Source organism: Ambystoma mexicanum, chromosome 3q (genome assembly GCF_040938575.1).
Source record: "Ambystoma mexicanum isolate Mex_15411 chromosome 3q, UKY_AmexF1_1, whole genome shotgun sequence".
Classification (NCBI taxonomy): domain Eukaryota; kingdom Metazoa; phylum Chordata; class Amphibia; order Caudata; family Ambystomatidae; genus Ambystoma; species Ambystoma mexicanum.
The window spans coordinates 208,495,404-208,519,185 of record NC_090926.1 but is presented as its reverse complement, the minus strand read 5'-3'; the positions used below and the strand labels follow the sequence as shown (position 1 = coordinate 208,519,185).

At 43.2% G+C, this 23,782-nt stretch overlaps 1 protein-coding gene across 2 annotated transcripts in view; it reads right to left on the bottom strand.

Moving 5' to 3' along the window:
• NXPH4 (neurexophilin 4) overlaps nucleotides 1-23,782 on the bottom strand; it is a 611,503-nt gene that overhangs the window by 3,081 nt on the left and 584,640 nt on the right. The gene's annotated exons all lie outside the window — the stretch shown is intronic.

Here is a 23,782-nt window from a genome sequence, read left to right as displayed (position 1 = left end):
CTGATCTCTGTGAAATGAGATGTGAACCTAAGGCAGTTAAAGGTGTATATATAACCAATGCACCAAATACCAGTACCACAACTGGTGCTTCTCCATACACTGGTTCGTTTTACAGCACACACATGGGGGCATTTGATGACTGCAGAGACTAAAGTTCCACAATGCTCTCAACAGTTGGATAGCAGAGCAAGGTTATCCTCCTGGGCATAGCGCCATCTGTAAGCAATGTTTTCCATGTTTTTTCCTATTGTTGACTGTCTGAAAGAAATGTAGGCTTAATTGACATTATGTGATGTCACCAGCCATGCCAATTTAAAGGCTTACATGTATGTCTTTGTGTCAGGTTGCCCGCCATGGAGTTCTCAGTATCACTTCATATTTAGGTGCCAAACAGTCTTTCATCCTCTCCGAATATGTGCGACTGGATTCCCGAGTGTATGCTCTATGGCGAGTATGAATCTCCGAGTGTATGCTCTGTGGTGGGCATGAATCTCCGAGTGTATGCTCTGTGGTGGGCATGAATCTCCGAGTGTATGCTCTGTGGTGGGCAAGAATCTGCTAGTGTATGCTCTGTGGCGGGCAAGAATCTGCTAGTGTATGCTCTGTGGCGGGCATGAATCTCTGAGTGTATGCTCTGCGGTGGGCATGAATCTCCGAGTGTATGCTCTGTGGTGGGCAAGAATCTGCTAGTGTATGCTCTGTGGCGGGCATGAATCTCCGAGTGTATGCTCTGCGGTGGGCATGATATGATATGATATGATATGGTATTTGTAACGCGCCTATACACAAGTGTTTCAAGGCGCGACGAGGCAGGGAGGGAGGGAAACAAGGGGAAAACAGACAAACGATCCTACTAGGCCAGGTGTCATTCAGATCGCGCAAGTGCAGAGGTAAGGGGAAAAGGAGGAAGTGCAGGGGGGAGGAGGTGGGGGGGGAAGTGCAGTACAAGGTAAGTAGCGTAAAAAAAAAAAAAAAAAAAAAAAAAAAAAAAGAGTGTATGCTCTGTGGCGGGCATGAATCTCCGAGTGTATGCTCTGTGGCAGGCATGAATCCCCGAGTGTATGCTCTGCGGTGGGCATGAATCTCCGAGTGTATGCTCTGTGGCGGGCAAGAATCTGCTAGTGTATGCTCTGTGGCGGGCATGAATCTCTGAGTGTATGCTCTGTGGTGGGCAAGAATCTGCTAGTGTATGCTCTGTGGCGGGCATGAATCTCCGAGTGTATGCTCTGCGGTGGGCATGAATTTCCGAGTGTATGCTCTGTGGCGGGCATGAATCTCCGAGTGTATGCTCTGTGGCAGGCATGAATCCCCGAGTGTATGCTCTGCGGTGGGCATGAATCTCCGAGTGTATGCTCTGTGGTATGCTCTGTGGCGGGCATGAATCTCCGAGTGTATGCTCTGCGGTGGGCAAGAATCTCCGAGTGTATGCTAGGTGGCGGGCATGAATCTCCGAGTGTATGCTCTGCGGTGGGCATGAATCTCCGAGTGTATGCTCTGTGGCGGGCATGAATCTCCGAGTATATGCTCTGCGGTGGGCAAGAATCTCTGAGTGTATGCTAGGTGGCGGGCATGAATCTCCGAGTGTATGCTCTGGGGTGGGCATGAATCTCCGAGTGTATGCTCTGTGGTGGACATGAATCTCCGAGTGTATGCTCTGCGGTGGGCAAGAATCTCCGAGTGTATGCTAGGTGGCGGGCATGAATCTCCGAGTGTATGCTCTGTGGTGGGCAAGAATCTGCTAGTGTATGCTCTGTGGCGGGCATGAATCTCCGAGTGTATGCTCTGTGGCAGGCATGAATCCCCGAGTGTATGCTCTGCGGTGGGCATGAATCTCCGAGTGTATGCTCTGTGGCGGGCAAGAATCTGCTAGTGTATGCTCTGTGGCGGGCATGAATCTCTGAGTGTATGCTCTGTGGTGGGCAAGAATCTGCTAGTGTATGCTCTGTGGCGGGCATGAATCTCCGAGTGTATGCTCTGCGGTGGGCATGAATTTCCGAGTGTATGCTCTGTGGCGGGCATGAATCTCCGAGTGTATGCTCTGTGGCAGGCATGAATCCCCGAGTGTATGCTCTGCGGTGGGCATGAATCTCCGAGTGTATGCTCTGTGGTATGCTCTGTGGCGGGCATGAATCTCCGAGTGTATGCTCTGCGGTGGGCAAGAATCTCCGAGTGTATGCTAGGTGGCGGGCATGAATCTCCGAGTGTATGCTCTGCGGTGGGCATGAATCTCCGAGTGTATGCTCTGTGGCGGGCATGAATCTCCGAGTGTATGCTCTGCGGTGGGCAAGAATCTCTGAGTGTATGCTAGGTGGCGGGCATGAATCTCCGAGTGTATGCTCTGGGGTGGGCATGAATCTCCGAGTGTATGCTCTGTGGTGGACATGAATCTCCGAGTGTATGCTCTGCGGTGGGCAAGAATCTCCGAGTGTATGCTAGGTGGCGGGCATGAATCTCCGAGTGTATGCTCTGTGGTGGGCAAGAATCTGCTAGTGTATGCTCTGTGGCGGGCATGAATCTCCGAGTGTATGCTCTGTGGCGGGCATGAATCTCCGAGTGTATGCTCTGCGGTGGGCAAGAATCTCCGAGTGTATGCTAGGTGGCGGGCATGAATCTCCGAGTGTATGCTCTGTGGTGGGCAAGAATCTGCTAGTGTATGCTCTGTGGCGGGCATGAATCTCCGAGTGTATGCTCTGCGGTGGGCATGAATCTCCGAGTGTATGCTCTGTGGCGGGCATGAATCTCCGAGTGTATGCTCTGCGGTGGGCAAGAATCTCCGAGTGTATGCTAGGTGGCGGGCATGAATCTCCGAGTGTATGCTCTGCGGTGGGCATGAATCTCCGAGTGTATGCTCTGTGGTGGACATGAATCTCCGAGTGTATGCTCTGTGGCGGGCATGAATCTCCGAGTGTATGCTCTGCGGTGGGCAAGAATCTCCGAGTGTATGCTAGGTGGCGGGCATGAATCTCCGAGTGTATGCTCTGTGGTGGGCAAGAATCTGCTAGTGTATGCTCTGTGGCGGGCATGAATCTCCGAGTGTATGCTCTGCGGTGGGCATGAATCTCCGAGTGTATGCTCTGTGGCGGGCATGAATCTCCGAGTGTATGCTCTGCGGTGGGCAAGAATCTCCGAGTGTATGCTAGGTGGCGGGCATGAATCTCCGAGTGTATGCTCTGCGGTGGGCATGAATCTCCGAGTGTATGCTCTGTGGTGGACATGAATCTCCGAGTGTATGCTCTGTGGCGGGCATGAATCTCCGAGTGTATGCTCTGCGGTGGGCAAGAATCTCCGAGTGTATGCTAGGTGGCGGGCATGAATCTCTGAGTGTATGCTCTGTGGTGGGCAAGAATCTGCTAGTGTATGCTTTGTGGCGGGCATGAATCTCCGAGTGTATGCTTTGTGGTGGGCATGAATCTCCGAGTGTATGCTCTGCGGTGGGCATGAATCTCCGAGTGTATGCTCTGTGGCGGGCATGAATCTCTGAGTGTATGCTCTGCGGTGGGCATGAGTCTCCGAGTGTATGCTCTGTGGCGGGCATGAATCTCTAAATGTATGCTCTGTTGTGGGCATGAGTGAAGAGTAGGTTGGCCTCTTTGGCGTTACAGTGACGCTGGTCAGTCAGTCGAGTGAAATGAGGGTATAACCATACCAACCGTCTGTGGCTAACTTAACTAAAAGATAAGTGTAAACGGCCTTAGGTACAGAGATATTGTCGGGTTCACCTGCAGTCTGAACCCTAATTCCTGGTGTTCTAATCAGACATGGATTAAAAGAATGAGGCACACATGCTAAGGTAACACATGCGCCTCTTGGTTAAAATATTTACATACATGGAATCTACTAGAAGCATTCTCGCATACCTGCCACAGCAAGCAGCTAACATGAAAGCTGCAAAGGGTCATGGCGCAATCTATGCTACGAGAGTTCCATGCATGAGACCTAAAATGTTGGCTGATATATACTTCTGGAAGATCAGCAAGCCCACATCCTAAACAAACTAAGGCAACCAAACTAAAATGCAGAAAATGACGCTACACCACACCTCCCACTGAACAAAAACAAAATACTGTGACCTTATTATTGGACATGGCCCGGCGGATTTTGTGGTTTCCACTCCTATTGGCCCAAAGTTCTCCAGCCCCTGTTTGAGAACATGATGGTTGTAACTCTAATTCACTCTCTTGCATTTCGACACCTAGCTTTACCTTGATATCTTCGCAGCTGTTCATTTTGTTTTTCACCTGTCCACCTACAATCAGTCTTAAAGTCAAGAGAAATCATGCTTGCAGATGTCTGCCAGAGGTGGCAGCATTGAGCATTTTGATTACATCCCCTGAGCATTTTGAAGGGACATTACAGCATTGCAGCCCACTTCCAGTTGAGTCTAGGGCTGGGCGCCCTGCTAAACCAATCAGGAGTCTCATTTGGCCTGGGATGATGAAAAGGACATGGTCTATGCACAATTCTGCACTAAATACGACGCTGTTTCCCTGGCTCTAAACGGAACATCATTATTTGTGACATTCACCCAATTTATGTGTGATTTATTTTTGGGGGAATCCCGCCCTCAAATGTACATGGCCCAAAAATCGTATTAAATTCTTTATGCAGATATCTTGGGAGTGTTCCATCTGAACCCATCTGGAAAGGCAATCAATACAAATGAGGCAGTGCTCTCCTCTTCACCCAGCCCTGATAGTTACCCCACAATGTCTGTAGGTGCTTCAGTATCCTCACACATGTCATGGGTGAAGGTGAGGCTACACATCCCTTAACACAATGCTCCCACAAGACGCACTTCTGTAGCACTCCTTCTGTTTGTAGGCCATACCCCTATCACCCATATGTGTTGCTTTTTTGCTGCTTTGTCTTTGTAAAACTAAGGTGCCCCTCATGACCCACCTCCACTATGAGTGCCCGTACCCTTTTGGGTTGTATAATTGCATTCTGCGTAATTGGTTATTTGAAGACCACAAGCTTTCACACTTTAACGCCTTGTTTAGTTTCTTCTGGTTGCCTCTCTGCAATTCCCACTGGATGACACTTCGATGCCTTTGGCTTAACTGCTCAAAGTCTGAATTCATGAACCTCCTGACCTCTGATGCACCCTTTGACTCCCTTGCCTCATTTCTCCCTCACATTCTTTCCACCTCCTCTAACTCACGCAACCCTGGGGTCCTTTTTGACAGAGATCTCAACCTGCAGTGCTTTATTACTGCTGTTAGGATCCACCTGTTATCACCAGGAAAACCCACCATCAATTCACCACCCATTCAGCTAAACCCCTCATTGTAACTCTTTTTTAAAACAAATTTGTATTGGTGAGTTGATTTAACAAATGAAACCTTTTCACTATACCAGAACTTTGAAAGATTTTAAACACAATATACACATTTTAATCACATACAAATTCCTCGTACAGAAATTAGGTGAAACATTAACTAAAAAACAGATTGAAATTAGAAAATATTTAACATTAGGTATATACAATCATTTAAATTTGGGTTTCTAACCGTTCAAATATTTCTATTGACATCCTATATAGATCTAACAATTTAGAAATACTGTTGCCCACCATCAAATCCGACCATGAAATGGAATCCCCATCAATAGTGTGAAAATCGCTATTATAAGTAAAACAGCGATCCTTCACAGATTTAGTATTCGCGCAAAAGAGTATTCAGTGCGTAATCGTTTCTCTACAAGGGGGATTTTCAGATAACTTACATAATCTCAGAATCTTAGCTTCTGATTGTCTCGCCCCCAAGCACCGCAAAGTGGGGAGCAGATTAAATTTAAATCTTATGTATGTGCTCGGAACTTTCGCACTTGGAAAGAGAGCGCTATATCTAGGTAGGACCAGCCTTTTCTAAGGGAAACAACCATACTCCTTATATAACGAATAGATCCTCAATGTGTCCATGGTCTTGCGTAAGTCATAGTCATAGAATTTCATTTTGACCTTCATGTGTCCAGGGGACAGCAGCCGCTACCTGGTCCTGACCCTAGGGGCGGCTTTATGAGAGAGGACAACCTGCGAGGAGGTGACGCTCAGAGAGACTCGATGGCAGCAGTGGAGGAAGACACATGTTCTCCTTTCCCCTTGAGGGATGCTTCCTCAGTTCCCCATGCCTTAATGGCATGTTGTTACCCTCACTCCCCACCTCTGTTTAAGGATGGCGTGTCTAAACTCCAAACTCCCAGAGGGAGAATATGCAGCCCATGAGACGAGAAAGAGGCAGGGAGTGGTGAAGATCACTACCCAGGGATTCTATATCCATTTCCTCAGAGTGATCTACAACCTAACTTGCCCTCTAACACTACTAAAATACTCCTTCAAACTCTGCATGCAGGTCATCAAAATTGCCATTTAAAACCACTGAGAACACCTTCCAAGACTTGGTCTACAAGTTATCACAATCAGACTTCCCTTCTTTAAAGTATTGCCACAAGGAAGCTAAACCAAGTTATGAAGATCAGTGAAGATCCAACACATAAGCCACACTCTAGTTGCTGTGAGAGCGTATTGGATAGCAGGAGATTTAAACATGAAAGCCACCTGACAGAAAGAAGATGGCTGTAGAGGTCAAGCCCTCACAGTGCTGAACGAGGGACTGCAGGGCAAATGTGAGGTCCGAGGAGTGAAACGGCTCACAGGAGACACCGAAGGAAGCAGACGGCAGAGTTCAGTATGCCGCAGGAATGCCAACGGAAGAAGGACAGCTACCTGGCAAGCAGCTGTACCGAAGAGCAGCCTCTCTGTTGTTGGAGCCCAGGGGAGTGTGGAATAGGCAGTTGAGAGCCACAGGAAGGACAGGAACCACAAAGCGGATGTGGCAAGCCTGAAGGAAACAGGACCCCAACGAGCCACTGCAGGTTCACCGTGGGAGAAGCCATTGCCGCTACAGCAAACCGGCGAGTCCGCCTGCGGGAAGAGAGCGACACCGAGGCATTTCGGCAATGAGAAACAGAGAAGAATAAATATAAGAAACTGTCAAGTTTGCAAGTGTGTGCAATTCGCACATGAGAAAGACCTGGGAGGAGAGTATACTAGGCATTTCATGTCACAAGTGTTCTGCGTATGAAAATAAGTGTTTGCATTTAAGAAAAGCCTTGGCATGAGAGTATACCAGGCAGACCGAAGGTACAGAAGTATGCATATGAGAAAAGTTCTGGAAGGAGAGTATGCCAGGGATTGCAAGTCACAAGTGTTTGTGTTTGATGAAAAGAACTGTTTGCATATGAGAGAATCCTATGACATATGGACAATCTATAAAATGAACTGTGTGAGAAGATCCTGATATGTATACATCAGAAAGTAATCAACGAGTGTGATTGAAACATATCTAGTAGTAAGAAGAAACCTGGCAGGAAAGTACACCAGGTAGTCCATCAGAAATCAGACTGTCAGCCAAGCTACTTTGTATATTGATCTAAAAGGAATTTAAGGAACCAGTGTAAAACTGAGTGAAGAGAAATCCAGGGGAAGGGAATGACCCTCTGGAATTGTGAACTTTATCCCCCTGGAACATTTGTGTTGGATTTAAAGCATTTTCCTTTTTGAACATTTGTACACCTTCCAAGACCAAAGACATTGCCCTTTTCATCTTATAGTTAATTTTTAGAATGTGAGGTTCAGAACAGTTTATCTTGGACATCTTGACTAAGGACCGACCCGTTTGTTTTGTTTTAGGTAAGGAAAATACCTCTTAGAGTAGTGTGATGAATCCTGGGGATTCCTCACAGAATCCCAGCCTAAAGTCTCTTCCCAGGTGGCCAGGGGAAGGCAGCCGCTACCTGATCCTAACCCTGGAGGTGGGATTAGCCGGGTGAATCACCTGGGAGGAGAAGTCCACCAAGGGAATAGGCTCACTCTGTTAGGAGAGGCGCAGTACTCATCTTCTTTGGAGGGTGAGACTTTCATAATGCCGGAATAGTTAATGACGTGCTGTTAGAGTAAGGCTCCCCATTCCAAAAACACTCAAAGTATAAGTAGTATACACCCTTATGGTCAGCATGGGAATAGAACAAGTAAGGATCAAAACATCAATACCATTACCCCAGATAAATGTGATTCCCCCTTTTATTTGATCTATGAAATTATGAATCAACCATTAATTCCTTTAAAACCCTTTTCTAGAGGAATATTCAGATGAGATGAAAATTGAAAGCTATGATAAAAAAGAAAAACAAGAACATTAGGAGCTTCAAGTCCCATAATGCTCCAGGAACTGGGATGAAAAAGAGGGGCTCAAAGGCACAAACCTGCAGTATGCAGTCTAGTGTTTCTAATGGCCCACACCTAAGTGGGACTTTTGATAATTTAAAGCCCCTTCGGGTGCAGGCCATGGGAAGCAGTAGGAGAAGCAGTAGGAGAAGCAGCAGGAGAAGTAGTCAGCAGCCTTGTATGCAGCAGAGGCAGAGGAACAAAGACACCAGGACTGCTGCCGCATTTGTAGTAGATTATGGTGTCTAGGGAGTCACATAAGTTAGAAGCCTAAACTGCAGAGGTTGTGCAGCGGGAAGCAGCTCTTTGACAGGCTGCCCCGTGGGAGAGAGCGACTCTCTGTATCCTTTGCCTGACTCAGGTGGCTGGTGAGCATCGGAGAACGCGAGGAGCAACGCAGGCTCCTGGTGTGACAGGCACAGACCACGGGAACAAGACTTGAGCTGTCAGAAGCTCTGGATCCGACGACTGAAGAAGAAGTGGTGGCAGCAGCAGGTTGAGTGGAAGCGCAGGGAGAAAACGGTGAGTTGTCCTTTGAAAGTTAACCCCAGGGTGCTCCATAATAAACCACTTGCTGCCTATATTCATTTTGAATACTGAACTAATGAAAGTAAGTTTTGGTGCTTTAATCATAGTAACTATCAAGTAAAGAGGGGGCAATATCGAACCCAAACTGTAACCATCATGACCAAAGTAAAGAAGGGGCAATATTGAAACAAGAGTATTACCAACATTGCCAAAGTGAAGAGGAGGCAATATTTAAACCAGATAACAACCAGCACTTCCTAAGCCTAGGCCAAAGAAGGGTAATTTCAAATGAAAGAGGAAACATCTTTCTTAAAGAGTTAAACCTGAATAAGAAATATTACCAGCAGTTACCTGGTGTGATAGTAGCTGCCCAAAGGTGGCAGAAGAGAAGCCCTCCTTGTAGAGAGTATCAAGGCGGAGAGGAGCGTGACCCGGCATTGCATGTAGCAAACAAATCCGTGGAACAAACAGCATCAATGTGTGTTGAATCCTTATGGAAGAGGTTGTGACTCGACTTTGCTAATGTTTGAAGTAAGCCTCACCACAAAGTACTTGTAGTAGTGATAGAGGTTTTATCCTGTCAGGTGAGCACACCAGGAGAAGGATTGTTAGTGGTAGTCCTAGCAGGTTAGGGAAACAGAAAGGAGGCATTGAAGTACTGCATTTTGGTGAAATGTTGTGGTGGAAAGAAAGTGGCAAGGCCACTAATGTATTTGATGAATTGTGGTAGAACCCTGCAGACAAAACAAAGAGGAGATGTTATACTGAAATATTCATTGGAAGAATGAAGTCGAAGACTTCTGTTGGACAAACAAGAGATTGAGGAAAACTTTACTTTGAGGAGTAATGAACCTTGTTTAATCCTCAGACAATCCAAGTGCTAAGTGAAACTTGAAAAGATGGAAGGAATTTTGTGTTGAAAGCAGGGCATGGCTATTAAAAGTAATTTTGTGTTATCGTTGAAGCAGAATTTGACTATTGAATAAAACCTTACTAATTGGAACTTTTATCCTGAATTAATCCTGGGGAAGGGGATCCGACTGTGGATAATAGGATACTTGATTATAAAGTTTATGTTTATAACTGTTATTTTCTTGAACTTGAACAGCCATATAAATACATGTATGATTTTGGTGTACGTATAAGTGTGAAGGACATATATTTTGTGATGTTAGAGGGTTTTCCTTTAAAGACAGCAAAATCCTTGTTATGTTATGGAAAGTGAGGTGTTTATCATACCCTTATAATTTAATAAAATGGCTACAAGTTATGGTATGATATGGCATTTATAACGTACCTATACACAAGTGTTTCAAGGCGTGTGTTGTCCGCATCACCCTTCTGACCCCTCACAGTAAGGGCAGAGAGGCATTTTCCAAACCCATTTTTGTTTAATAATAGTCTGTGGCCAAAACCATGAACCACCTGTGTCTGAGTTGCATTCCTGACCCTTCACAGTTCCCATCTAACAAAGACTGAGGAGAGACAAACATGGATTTAGAAGGAGCGGGCTAAGACATCATCAAACAAACACATTTTTGCCAATAATACTCGTGTTGCTAAAGACATTAGACCAAGTTTGTGGCAGGTAACTCAGTTCGGCACAGATAAAGGAAGCCCCAAACCACCCTTCCATATAGTTCCCTCCAAATAATTGAAGAAAGCACCAATGTCAGGTAGAAAGGTTTCTAGGCCGTACATTACAATTGTCCAGGTAAAAGATCACAGGGTCTGATGTAGACTCTTTAGTTGGGCAATCTGTGGGACAGACTTGGCTTTTAGATATTCCTGGGTGGCTCTAACAGAAGCCCTGTAAGTTCAATTAAAGCCGAAGTATCTTATTGAACTCTCCATTTCCAAGTGTGTGGTACTGACAGCCCAACACATAGTCTTTAGCTTACGCTTTCTGGAAGAAATAAAAACAATCTTTGATTTCCCTCCGTTGAAGAGAATATTGTCTTCTGCATATCAAGCATATAGATTCCAATCGGGGTCAAATCAAAGAGTAGTAAATCATCCACAAACGCCAACCAGTTCAGTCTCAAAGGGCCAAGCTTGACTGGAAATGAATTAACAGAGCCCCCTAGAGAAAATCCAAATCAAACAAGTATACGTTAAAAAGAAGAGGCGCTAAAACAGAACACTGTCTTAGCCCAACAGCAGTCTCAATGACCCTGGATAAATAACCTTGTCTGGAAATCCTCATTTTAACCAAAGTGGTTTTAATGTAGAATCACCCCTACCACAGAGGTTTGGACCAAAGCTTTTGTCTGATGACCTTATCAAGAGCAATCGATAGATTGAGTGAAGCCATGTATAAAGCCATCAGATACAGTGGCCCATGTGAACCCTACTTGATTAGGTGACAAAATGTTTATTCTATCCACCCAAATTTCTAATACGTTAAGAACCAAGGATGCGCAGATTTTGCTTGTTGCGTCAAGTAGAGAGATCGGTCTATAGTTGAATAGCTGGACCAATCGGCCCTTTTTGTACGGGAATCATGCAGGGCACACTCCATGACGTAGGCATGGAACCTGAGCTTGAAAAGGTTTACATAGAATGTTCTACCATAAGACAGAGTCATGTTTAAGGGTAATTGGAGCTAGATTATCTGGGCCCGGAGCTCGAGAGTCTTTGCTGTTTTAAATAATGGTACATATTTCCTCCAGTTCAGTAGAAGACCAAGGTAATGCCATAAAGACATCATCAAGAAGATTTGGAGAAGCATTATTAGTAGATTTAGAGAATTTTCTAACATAATAATCTACCCAAACTTCTTCAGTTTTGACATTAATGTCTTTGACCTTGCCCTTGTTAGTGGAAGACCCAATTAATTTTCCAAATTGACCCAAGTCTTTTTTTATCAGAAACTGTGCATCTCATTGACTGTCTCTGTTAATCAGGTGAATTTTCAACTTCTGTAAACAATTGTGATAATGTTGCATAATTGTCTTTTTTTGGAAACTATATGTTTCTTCCTCCAAATATTGAGCTGGTAATTTGCAAATGAGCATATATTTCATCATTCTTTTTACAGTGGCCAATAACGTCAAATGAGCATGAGACTTAAATGTGAGGCAAATACCTTTCTCCAAGCAACTGGTTAAACTAAGCCATAGTTTCTTGGAAATCTTTACAAAAAAAATGTGTTACATTTGTAGAGATCAAAAAAAGTATTTTCACATGTATTGTGAATTTATTCAAAAAGGAACAATTCCATCTAACCTGAGTGCCCCTTTTGCAAAGTTCCAAGTAGCTGAACCATTTTCATGGTATGAGCTTGGAGTTAGCAAAAGAGGCTGAAAAGGATAGGGGACAGTGATCATTAATTCCCATCCTTTTGATAGATACATTTGAGAAATACAGGAAAATAGAGGCAGAGACAAAGATGTGGTCTATCTATGAGTGGGGTTGAGTTCTACATCAGGTGTAAATGGTAGAATCATTATCCCATGTCTCAGGAAATAGTATATGAAAGTCCCAGGTTGTGAAAAAGTCACATCACGCTCTACCTCGAAGCTTAGATACTGGGTTCACCTTAGCAATAGAAAGGTTGTGTTCTTTTACCGTATCAATGGCACATGCTGAAATTAAATAACCCCCAACTAATGTATTTGCCTCTTAGCCTTCACCCAACCAAGTTACCAAAATCTCGGCTAGTGAAAGTTGGATGTCACATAGATGAACATTAGCAGGATTCCAATAGAGGTTTACAATAAGAAGCTCTTGTTAACAATCTGGAAATGCAAGACGCAAAGCCATGATTCAAGGAATTGTTGTCTCGTTAGATAGTACACAAGCATTGACTGTAAGGTCAATGGCAACCACCAGACATGACTGCATGTTGTGAGAAATCCTGAAACCCATTTATAACCAAGTCAGAAGAAAGCATTGCTTTCGGGAACATATACATATCATAGTCCCATACTGAAGATGCACAGTTAGTCGACTCAGAAAGGTTATTGAAACAACAGCAGTTCCAAACAAGAAGTGTTATCGAAATATTCTTAAAGCTGCGAATGGATGTCCTTAGGGAAAATGTTCTTGCAAATCGCTGCTAGAAGCCACAACCAGTCTGTTGTTGCCTTAGTGACCCGTGAAATTCCTCAAAGGGAATTGATAATAGTGGTGGCAGGATATTTTTGTTGCAAGGTCCTCAAGTGATTTAGTAGGCACAGACTTGTTAAAGTCATCCATAGAGGTTACAAAATGTGTCGATTCGCTCCAGATCTTTAAAGTGGACGACATCAAATCCGATATACATGATTGCATCAGATTGGTCCCACACGAGTTTTTCTACTAAATAGGAATGAAAATAAGTGACAAGCTTGTTACTGCCGAATCAGGAATTACCACTCGATTAATATCCCCTGAATGGATGGCTCTCAGGGAGGGAATCTCCACAAATATTAAAAGTAATTTAGAGCAACTGAGTTGAAGAAAACCATTAATTTGAATTATGTTCTCAAAGCCAAGATGCAAGAATCATAGTCCATTGGTTCTCTTGCTAGGCTTGGCCGTAGAACAACCACAGGAGGGTTATCTTATACTGTCTTTTCCAATGTAGCCACCATACATGATTTTGTCATGTTCTGAGAGCAAGGGTTCAGGGTAACTCCTACTTCTTCCTTTAGAGGTATATTGCAATGATTAAATGCTAGAACATCTTCGCTTTTTTCAGCAGCCTCTTATTTGAGTTCAAAAACATTGTAATTTTGGCCTGTAATGCTTTTTTGGTACCTTTATTCTTTTTGACTTTTGGGATTTATTATTTGGAGGTGGGATAGTTTATTCCTCTGAATTGTTGTTAATATCCGGGGCATTCAGGTCAATTACCTTGAGCGTCAAGGGGAGGGATCTCCAAAATTTACGTGAGGATTTCTTGTGGTTTACCGTAGGATTTGTGAGATTTTTAGATTTCTTTTTGTGCACAAAACAGGCTTCTCTCTTTATTTCCCCTCCTGTGGGCAGAAACTCATGAGAGGCTGTCTGGTCACCTGTGTCTAGACTGCCGTCATGCTGATTAGTGTTCTCCACCAAGGTCACGTTGAATCGAATCGCAAACAGGTCAGGAATCATGCTTAAACGATTGGAGGCCATTGGGGAGTGATTTTGCAAATGATTAATGGCGCGATTGAGGGCTTTATCAGCCAAGGTTTCAGAGACTACGGCCAGTGAGTATTGCAGTTTTGCCCCGATTTGAGGTTATATTGTTTTTGATGAGCCTTTTAAGTATGGTGTGTAAAAGCCCTGTGTTGTGCGAAATAGAGACTTTGATATTATCATAGAGCCTTAAAATAGATTCTAGAACTAAGTGAAGGGCAGCAATTGAAGACGGTCCCAGAATGTTGACATTTGAGGGAAATTCATTCTTAGTCGTGGTATTGCATTGGCAGGAGTAATAAACTACCCATGAAAGTCTGGGTCCAATTGAAAAAAAATCATTGGCTAGAGCCTTATTCATTTTAGGTTTCTGCAGAGTAACTGGTTCAATAGGACCCAGCCCCAATGGGTCATCCTCCATCTCTTTATACATACGGATAAAGGCTGCATCCAATACAATGGAATCTGACAAATCCACACGTGCAGTGTCAGTCATAGGCTCTAAGAAATGCGCCGACTGGGACCCATCAGTCATTAGTGAGTTTAAATTGGCAAAACTCGGTAATTCTCACCTTTTTTAACTTGTGTCTGTTTAGTAGTAGAGCCCCCCTGGCTGTGCACTCGTAGACCTCAGACGCAGAAACTGCAGAATCAGCGGTGGACCCAGAGGGAGGCTCTGTCGTGGCATAATGGGCAGTGGCAACAGAGGATACGAAAGGAGGTCCATCTGCTGGGAGGTGGAGCAGGTAGAATTGCTATGCAAGTTGTAGATAGAGGTTGCATCTACATATACAAATACAGGAGAGATCTTCAGGTGATGGAGTTAGCAGCACTAGGGTCGCAAACAGAATTAATCAAATAAATCTGACAGCAATACCCTGAGTCAGGAGTGATAAAGGGTGGTATCACGCAAGAACGACGTTGGAGACTCGTCTCCCTCGAACTCCAGTGGACCACAGTAGACCACTTCCCACACCGCTTTCCACATTCTAACTCTGGAACTTAGCAGCCATGACTACTGTGCTAGCCTCATCCTTGTCCTCCTCCTCCATTCATTCTGCCTGCTTCCCAAAATACTCAAATTCACCATGTGCACACCCAATGTCGCTTCCACTTCTCCCAATTTCCAAAACCGGATCCAGGATGGGTGTATGAAAATAATTGTTTGAGAAGTGCTGTTCGAAAAGGGCTTTCAGCAGCTGCACGTCTTTCTGCTCCTGCTTCTTTTTGGTTGGACTCAGTGGCTGGAATCCTGCTGGAGACACAGTACGCTCTTCGAGCAACTCCTGCTGCTTGCAGAGACTGGAAAGTTGCTACGCAACTTCTAATTGCTCTTTCTTTGTCCTTTTTAGAGAGAAAACTTGAAGGATGGATTTCTATGTCCCCCAAGCACCACCCTCTTTACCCGCAAGCCCATTAAAACTACACAGACTTGCGCTTTTGCACGTGCACTTTTTCGAGAAGCGCTGTTCGAAAAGGGCTGTCAGTGGCTGTCTGAGGCATGCTGGAGTGTGTGGGTGAATTATTTTCAACTAGTTTTATTAATTTCATAATTTTAGTAAAGTGTTTGCGCCCGCTTTTTTGTTGTCTCGCAGTCGCGAGGGAGTCTGAGGCTGACTCTACCAAACTCACGAACCCGCCCGCCATCTAATCACCTATTGTATTGCAAATTCTGTCTTACATATTTATTGCGCGATGGGGGCTAAGAAATTTACTTTAAAAACTGGGATGCTGCTTATTATTCCACCACGGCTACCCACTAAAGAACAACAAAGAATGGCAGAAGTGAGTGTGTCTAACTTACGACCAAAACATCTATCTTCTGCAGCGAGACACGGAGGTCTTATGCTGCGTCGCTCAATATCAGTTGCTTCTGACATTCGACTATTTTAAGGCAAGGAGTCTGTTGGAAAAAATATAGCTAATATTGAAGCCCAATATGATTAAGATCTAGTTCCAGGGGATTCGCCCATCACCCCTGACAATATGGCAGCTATAAAACCATTCATAGTTAATGCAACGAGTGATTCAACAAAGATGACTCGCGCTTAACTGATTTAGTCAATCTGGGGGTGGTAATATTGTCAGGAGAAGTCACAGACCCCACGCTGGTATCTGCTTGCTTCGCAGGAGAATTACGTCCCACTAGTGTAACATCACTAGTTGCACCGGACACTACTCCAAATGTAATGGAGCCAGTTCGTTGTTCAGTGGCAGCTCAAGAGAGACTGCGGCAAGCCCATGAACAACTGACACTGGCGGGGGAAGTAGACGAGGATGCACTGGATTTTATGGCTCTGTCCAATAAATCCAGTCCACACTCCCAAGACATTCTATATATTTGCTCCAACTCGGGGGATTTAATTCAACTACAAGAAGACAACACCTATAACAATGTTTCCACACAACATGAACATGTATCACCTATTAGAACATCACCACATGAAGACGCGATAAATGAATGTACATCAGCGGTGATTCAAGATAACTTTGTGAATTAATCCATCTCTTTTATTGCTCCAACTCCGAGATGTACTAGATTTCAGGAAGTGGCACAGGACTCAGAAATGTTAATACACAAAGCCCAACCAACACGCTTTTCCTTTCCTGAAGCCCCTGCTCTTAATAATACACTGGGAGCTATGAATACAGCTTTATTAGCTATAGCAACATTATATGAAATAATGGAGAACAAAATGAGTGGGCAAACTTCAATGCTAGAACTACTCATTAACAAAGTGAGTGACATTGAGATTCATCTCAAAACTAGTGTAGCATCTGCCTCACTACCATCCAAGAATTACCCTGATGACCAGGATCCATCCAGAAAAAAAGGAGGCTCCTCACGCTGATGATGGTTCTGGTCGGCAGGATGATTCCACCTTACAGACTGGTGAGGGAGTGGAGACCCTGGTGTCTTCATTACCATGTGCTAATATTATCTCCAGAACAGGGAATGTCCTTGAAATTATAGAGTTGCTGCATGGTCAACACCCAAGCATAGAACCTTCCAACACAAACTCATCATCGGAGCTAGTGACCATCGTCAAACCTAATATATTCAAACTGTTTACTTCCTTTGGAAGCAAGCAGACAAGTCAAGTAGATCTAGCAATAAAACCAGATAGTGGCCCCAAGAAATATCGGGAGCCGGCTAAAACATTTCAGCACTTCCAGCCTAAGGGAAGGATCAGAAGGATTGTCAAAGCAGCTAGTCATCTAGCTAAACAACAAGACAATCCTACTATTAATCCCAGCACGGTCACAAAGAATGCCGCCTTATTGTCCATGACTTAGAAACCCCTAGATGATGTAGTGGCTCTCTCTTGTGGGGCTATTACTCACAGAGAATCAAGAAACATTGAACTAGCATCGGAAGACCTGGTGTCTAAGAAACCAGCAATGCTTATTTGCAGTACCGTAAACACTGGGGCATTATCGACAACTGCATTCAACTCAGTAACTACAAATATGGTCCAATTAATCATTGGCATGCTTAGAGAAGAAATACGTGCTTCTATTGATTCCTATATAACACAAAGGTCCACAGAACCAGTACAAACAAAGTCTTCTCAAATTGTAATCGCAACATAAGCTCCCACACAAGTAAATACACCAAACACACCAATTACAACAGACAAAGCGTACTCCAGCTAACTGTCTGTTAATCTAAAGCCTCAGGTTGGCATTTATCAGTCTGGTGACCTACCAGTTCCAGTCCCAACTGTTCAAAGTATTCCAATTCCTGCCACTTTCCAACCAGCTCCCACCTTACCATCTAGAGTGGAGAAATCTATGTCGCAAGAGATAAGGGACATGATAAAGTTATCTATTGATACCTACATTGCAGAGAACTAAGGTAGAACGCAAAGAGAAGATACAACTTATCGCCCAGCTTTCCCTGATGTGACTGCATTGTTACAAGGTCCTCCTTGCCTAGTTCAAAGTTATAGACAGTACAAGGAACTGTTACATTCCCCTCTGCTTTGGCAAACCACCCACAGATAACCACTAAGAAGTATTTTTACAATAACCAGACAGATAGTGCGAATAATAATGGTTACAAAAACTATCATTGCCTATTATTGAAATGTTGAGACTTACCAGGTGCTCAGTTTGTGTTAAATAGAGCAAGCATATTGAACATCTGTGCTGAAATCCTGCTATTAAAGAACCTGATAACTTCAGATATTGATTTAGTGGAATGCAATAACAATCTCAATTTAGACGAAGCAAAGATTTATGCTAAATCATGATTGGTCGCCAATATATTACGGCAAGGGAGAATGGATTTATTTAATTTTGGCTTCATTCTGACACAAAACAATCAACCCCTTGTGCCCCAAGCAGCAAGACCAGTGGTGAAAATCTATAAGCCCACTCAAAGAGTAGGAATGTAACAAATCTATCATTATACAAACCAATCCCTAGAAACACAAGCTCCTGGGGGGAGATCATAACATTCTGTGAACAATGAAAATGTAAGTATAATCTCTTGGAACACAGGAGAATACAAGCACATTATTAATTCATGGGAATCCGAACTAGGAACACACAACATTATTGTACTTCAGGAAACTTGGCTTATGAGACCTCCAGTATAGGACTCTCGTATGATTGTTATTACACCTGCCACCAGACAATTATTAGGGCACCCTAAAGGTGTAAAGGTGGTCTCTTAATAGCAGTGAAAAAAAGCCTCAGAAATAACTTGTGTGTTATGTCCCTTTCCATCACTCTGCTTTCAAATAGCAAAACTATCTAAAGGTACTACGACACTTGCTATTGTTAATATCTATTGGAGTAAGCAATCAGTGACAGCAAACCTTTTGAAAATCTACTTGTCATTCTAGATCAACTACTTTTAGACTCTCAGATCTCACATACCTTCATTATGGGGGACCTAAACTTACATCTGCTCACTGATGTCAATTCGGAATTTACACATGATGAGCGGATCTGGTCCTCAATAATAAAAGAAAGGAGTTTTGTGATGCTGAACTGTGCAATAGAGGGTGATGTTCCACCCCAATACACATGGAATAGAGGTTGCCAACAATCCATTTTGGATTATATATTTGTAAATAGCAGGTTTCTGAAACATGTGATGTCACTAAAATTAATACCATCTGACCTAAGTGACCATACCTTATTACAACTTTCCTGTACGATTACGTCGAATCCTCAGATCATTCAACAAATTGATCATTTGAGGAATTTAGTAGTGTACAATGGTGGTAATCATTTGTGTTGGAATCGAACTAAGCACACTCAATTTAGGACTAACATTGGCAAGGCCTTTGAGTCCCCCCTTGTGAACGGCTCAGAGTGTTATGTGCAATTAATGCAGATTTTTAAAGAATATAAGATACCAAATCTGAGTATTAAGATTGAACACTGTCATGTATTTGACTTAGAACTACAACGTCGAAAGGCGCTGCTAAGGAGTGACTTTCGCCATTTAAATCATTAATCAAATATAGACAAAGGAGTGGCCACAAAACAGATAAAAGGGGCCTATAAGGCCTAGTTGAAAGACCGCCGATTTATTCGGTATCAACATGAAAGCAAATTGATGCTCAAGCAGATCTTAAGCAAATCCACCTGTGGTATCTGGGCCTGTTTAAACAATGCCACCTCCAAGAGTCACGGTGCAGTGCAAATTAATGCGATACCCAAAGATGTGTGGCAGAAATATTTCAGAGATTTGTATTGCTCCCTTTTGGTGAATTCAAGTTGAGTGTATCAGTGCAAAATATGACTCTCGTTTCAGATAGAAGTTGAAGATATTATGCACTGTATTAACAACGTGAGCCGTTCTCGAGCAGTGGGGCCTGACGGACTGCATAATGGTATGCTGATAAATCATCCACAAGAATGGGCCGACATATTACATCAAATTTTCAAGCATACACTTATGGTGGGCCATGTTCCCAAATCATGGAAACAGTCCTTAATTGTTCCAATTTTTAAGAAGGGCAACAGAGCCGACTTGAAGTCATACTGACTCATTGCATTATTAGATTGCCCGGGCAAAATATTTGCATGTTTAGTCCTAAAACAATTTAATGTATGGTTGGATGCGAATAACCATCGCGATCCCTTTCGAACTGGATTTATACCGGGCCTTGGAACAGGAGTGAATATCATTACATTAAATAGCCCCATTCACCAATCACAACAACGTCACAAACCATTATACACTGCATTCATAGATTTTCGGTTGCCATGCGATGCTGTACCACAGGAACTGTTATACAAAAAGCTAATGGACAAAGGATGCCCAGGTTATATCCTAAAATGGGTGACTGATCTATACTCAGATACCTCGATCCAGGTCAAATTGACTACTGATGGCTGATTAACAGATTCAATCCACACTGCTCGTGGCTTAAAGCAGGGTTGTCTATTGGCATCGGCCATGCTCAATTTTTTCATTGCTGATATCAATTGTTGTTTCTCCAACATTAATGTGGATTCCCCTAAAATCAAGGGAATGCATGTGAAATTCCTTTTATATGCAGATGACATGCTTTTATTTTCTAAAACCCTGAATGGCCTAGGAGCTTTGCTTGGTGCTCTTGATAATTACACCCAGAAAAACTTCATCTCGATTAATGTTGAAAAAACCAAGGTAATACAATTTGGTAGTGTCAAACAATGTAACACCAAACACAAATGGCCACTTCAAAAAGTATTGTTGACATTGGAGCCTTCTTATAGCTTTCTTGGCACCTTGGTATCCAATCAATAATCCACACTGCTTTAGACTTGCATATTAAATGCAAATTGCAGACAGCCACCTCGCAGGCTAGTTTAATTAAAGCCAAATTCTGTAAATTCTCTATCTTTCCAATCCTTGTTTATCACAAGCAAAAAGTGATTCCTGTAATTACATATGGGTCAGACGTTTTGCCTGAAAAATCGTATATTTATTGGGCAAAATTAGAAGGTGAGTACTGGAAGCATGTGCTCATCCTCCCAAAATCTGAACCCATATGTTTAATAAGACATGAACTGGGCTTGTTGTCACTGTATGCAATACACAAATGGAAACTATGCTCTTTCTACCAAAAATGCATTTTGGCGGGTTCACAAAATGGCCTATTGTATCTCTTGGCAAACTATTTACTGAATTCGCCAGACACATTTCCTTTATCATGGCGAAGAAAAGCCGAGAAAATCATTATCAACACAGGCATTTCAGTGAAACTATTGTTAGAAAACCCAGATAAAGCTAAAATGACTGGATTCACACGAGGCATGCTTGTTTTAAATACCAAAAGTTTGTGGCTAACCCATTTTCGTTAAAACGATATGGCATAATCGAAAGCGACTTAATGCAATTCCCTAATTCAAGTCATCGGGACGATTATTTACGCTTTCATTTGAATCTATGGCCTACTCACGAACTATTGCACTTACGTAGACTAATAACAACAAGTAGTGATTTACAATGTCGGTTTTGTAAATTAGTGCCTGAAACACTGAATCATGTGTGTATGGAATGTATCATGCTATATTCTTTAAGAGTGATACATTTTAAACACTTGTTTGACGACTACCATAAATTAACCACAGCCCGATTCTGGGAGTTATTGTATCACACTACCAGTAAAAAGGTTAGATATGCAATCCTCAACTTTTTATATAGTTTGGAGTTGACAAGAAAAAAAAGGGTTGATCATGAGCAAATTATAAAAATGTTACAAATAAGGTATCATTGAGAAAGCACAATGTGTGTCTATTTTGATTTAAGTTAACTAACATTTCTACTTAGTCGCCAAGGAAGAAACAAAGGAGGATATCAATAACCAATAATGAATGTATATATGTAATGTTGATGATAGCTCTTCTTTTCCTTTTATTTTTTATTTCATTTTAGATTGTGTGTCAATGATTATGGTATTTTTAATTATGTAAGATTTATGTTATGTTTTAAAATTGAACATTGTTATGTATTAGAAAATGTATTAAGTTTTATGTTGACAAATCAAGACTTGTCTTGATTAAAACAACTTAATAAATAAAAAAATGTAAAAAATTATGTTGCTTTTAAAATTTCTACTACTTCTCTTCAAATGCATTCATGGGCTTGTCCCCACTTACCTGGCTGACAGTATCCCGAGAACTCTCCTGCCCGTAATATTCACTCTCAATCCCTGATAACTCTTCACATCTTTTCGCTTAATCTTCTTCTCCCCACTCTCGCACTTCACCACTGGAATACACTACTCCCATTAAAAAAACACCACTACTATCCACTTCATTAAATCTGCCATGAGGTTCTACCTTCTGAGCCTAGAAGGAGCACCTTCAATTTCTCATCTCATCACCCCACCCCCTAATCACTGTGCCCCTACCTACAGTGTATTAAGGACCTTGTACATATCCAGTCCATTTAGACTACTGTTGCAAGCATTGTCCAATTTCTCGCCAGTGTTTATCTATTCTCCAAGTTCTGCTGGTGAGTTTCTCAATATCGTTCCCTGTAATGTATGGCACCTGATACAGAACTACCCCGATTTCTGTTTTTCTGTTGGTAGGATTACTGGCTAAAACACCTGGTTTTGTCGATAAAATAAATGCAATAACAAAATACAATAGTTTGTTGATAGTGTAGTGAAACACTAAGGACCACTGATGGTGCGGGTGGATCGATTAACACTATCAGTTAATGGAGATAAGCAGACAAACATCCAACGCCAAACTTGACAGAGGCACAAGACCCCCCGCCCCCCTCTTTCCTGCTTTCCTGCATACATGGGTCTCAAGGGAAAGAGGGTTGGCTCAATTTGGCAAGGGTACACCTTACACTTTATTGCTGATGTGAGACAATCCCTCTGTGTACAGTTGTTTGACACCAGTCTCTCTAGAATAGCTTGTTAATGTCGTGTTTACCTAAATGGGTCACTCCATGAGCTTCACGGACCAGATAGGGGTGAAGTACCTTGGACACCACCAGGCAGCCATCTGGGGAGTGCCACAAGGAGTCTACTCCCAAGCTATACCTATGCTGAGTCCAGGTCACCGTCTCAGTCTCTGAAGCGTGATCATGGAACATTGCCAGACGGGCAAGAGATGGGATGGGTGACCGTGGAACTGCAACACAAACAAGACATTTATTAGGAGCGTGGGGCCCTCAGAGGGACGTGGCACAGACTTCCCCATCCGCCAAATTGTTTCCCATGGAAGTAAATAACTGGGAGGGGTCATGTCCCCGACACTTCACAATTGCTATAGCGACCAAGAAAAGCAGGGCATATAAAAGGGCGGACACATAATTTCCATTCTGGATTGGCTCCATGTGGATGTCAAGTATCTATGCTGATTCTAGAGGACACCAAAATCATAAGACACCCTGTGGATGGTACACAATTACAGACTTAACACAGGCACAGTACATGCCTGGGAAAGGACCACAAGCTTGGCTACCTGGGCTGACTTGGCGGTGGGCAATCGGTATTCTTCTGTGACTGAATGGCGGGTGCACTCCGAATACCCCAAGACCAGTACTCTAGTCTCAGAGAAGCGTATTCACGAGCCATCCATGAAGAAGATGATCTCTAGGTTTATCAGAGGCACATCAACCAGGTCAGTACGCGGGGACAAAAGTGTTTCGACAACTACCTGCCAGTCATGAGGCTCTCCCTCTTCCGGGGCCGGTAACAATGAGGCAGGGTTTAAAACTGGGCATCTATTTATGGTCACAGTGGCAGTGGAAAGGAGCAGTTTTTCATACTTTGTGAGGTGGGAATTGGACACATGTTGGGTTTTACCTTTTAATAGTAATGACTATACGGCATGTGGGACAGAAATCATAACTCGGTGCCCTTGGATCAGGAAGTCAGTTTTCTCGATCAACAGGGCCACAGCGGCAACAGCTCGCAGGCATACTGGGAGCCACGGGGTCTAGATTTACAC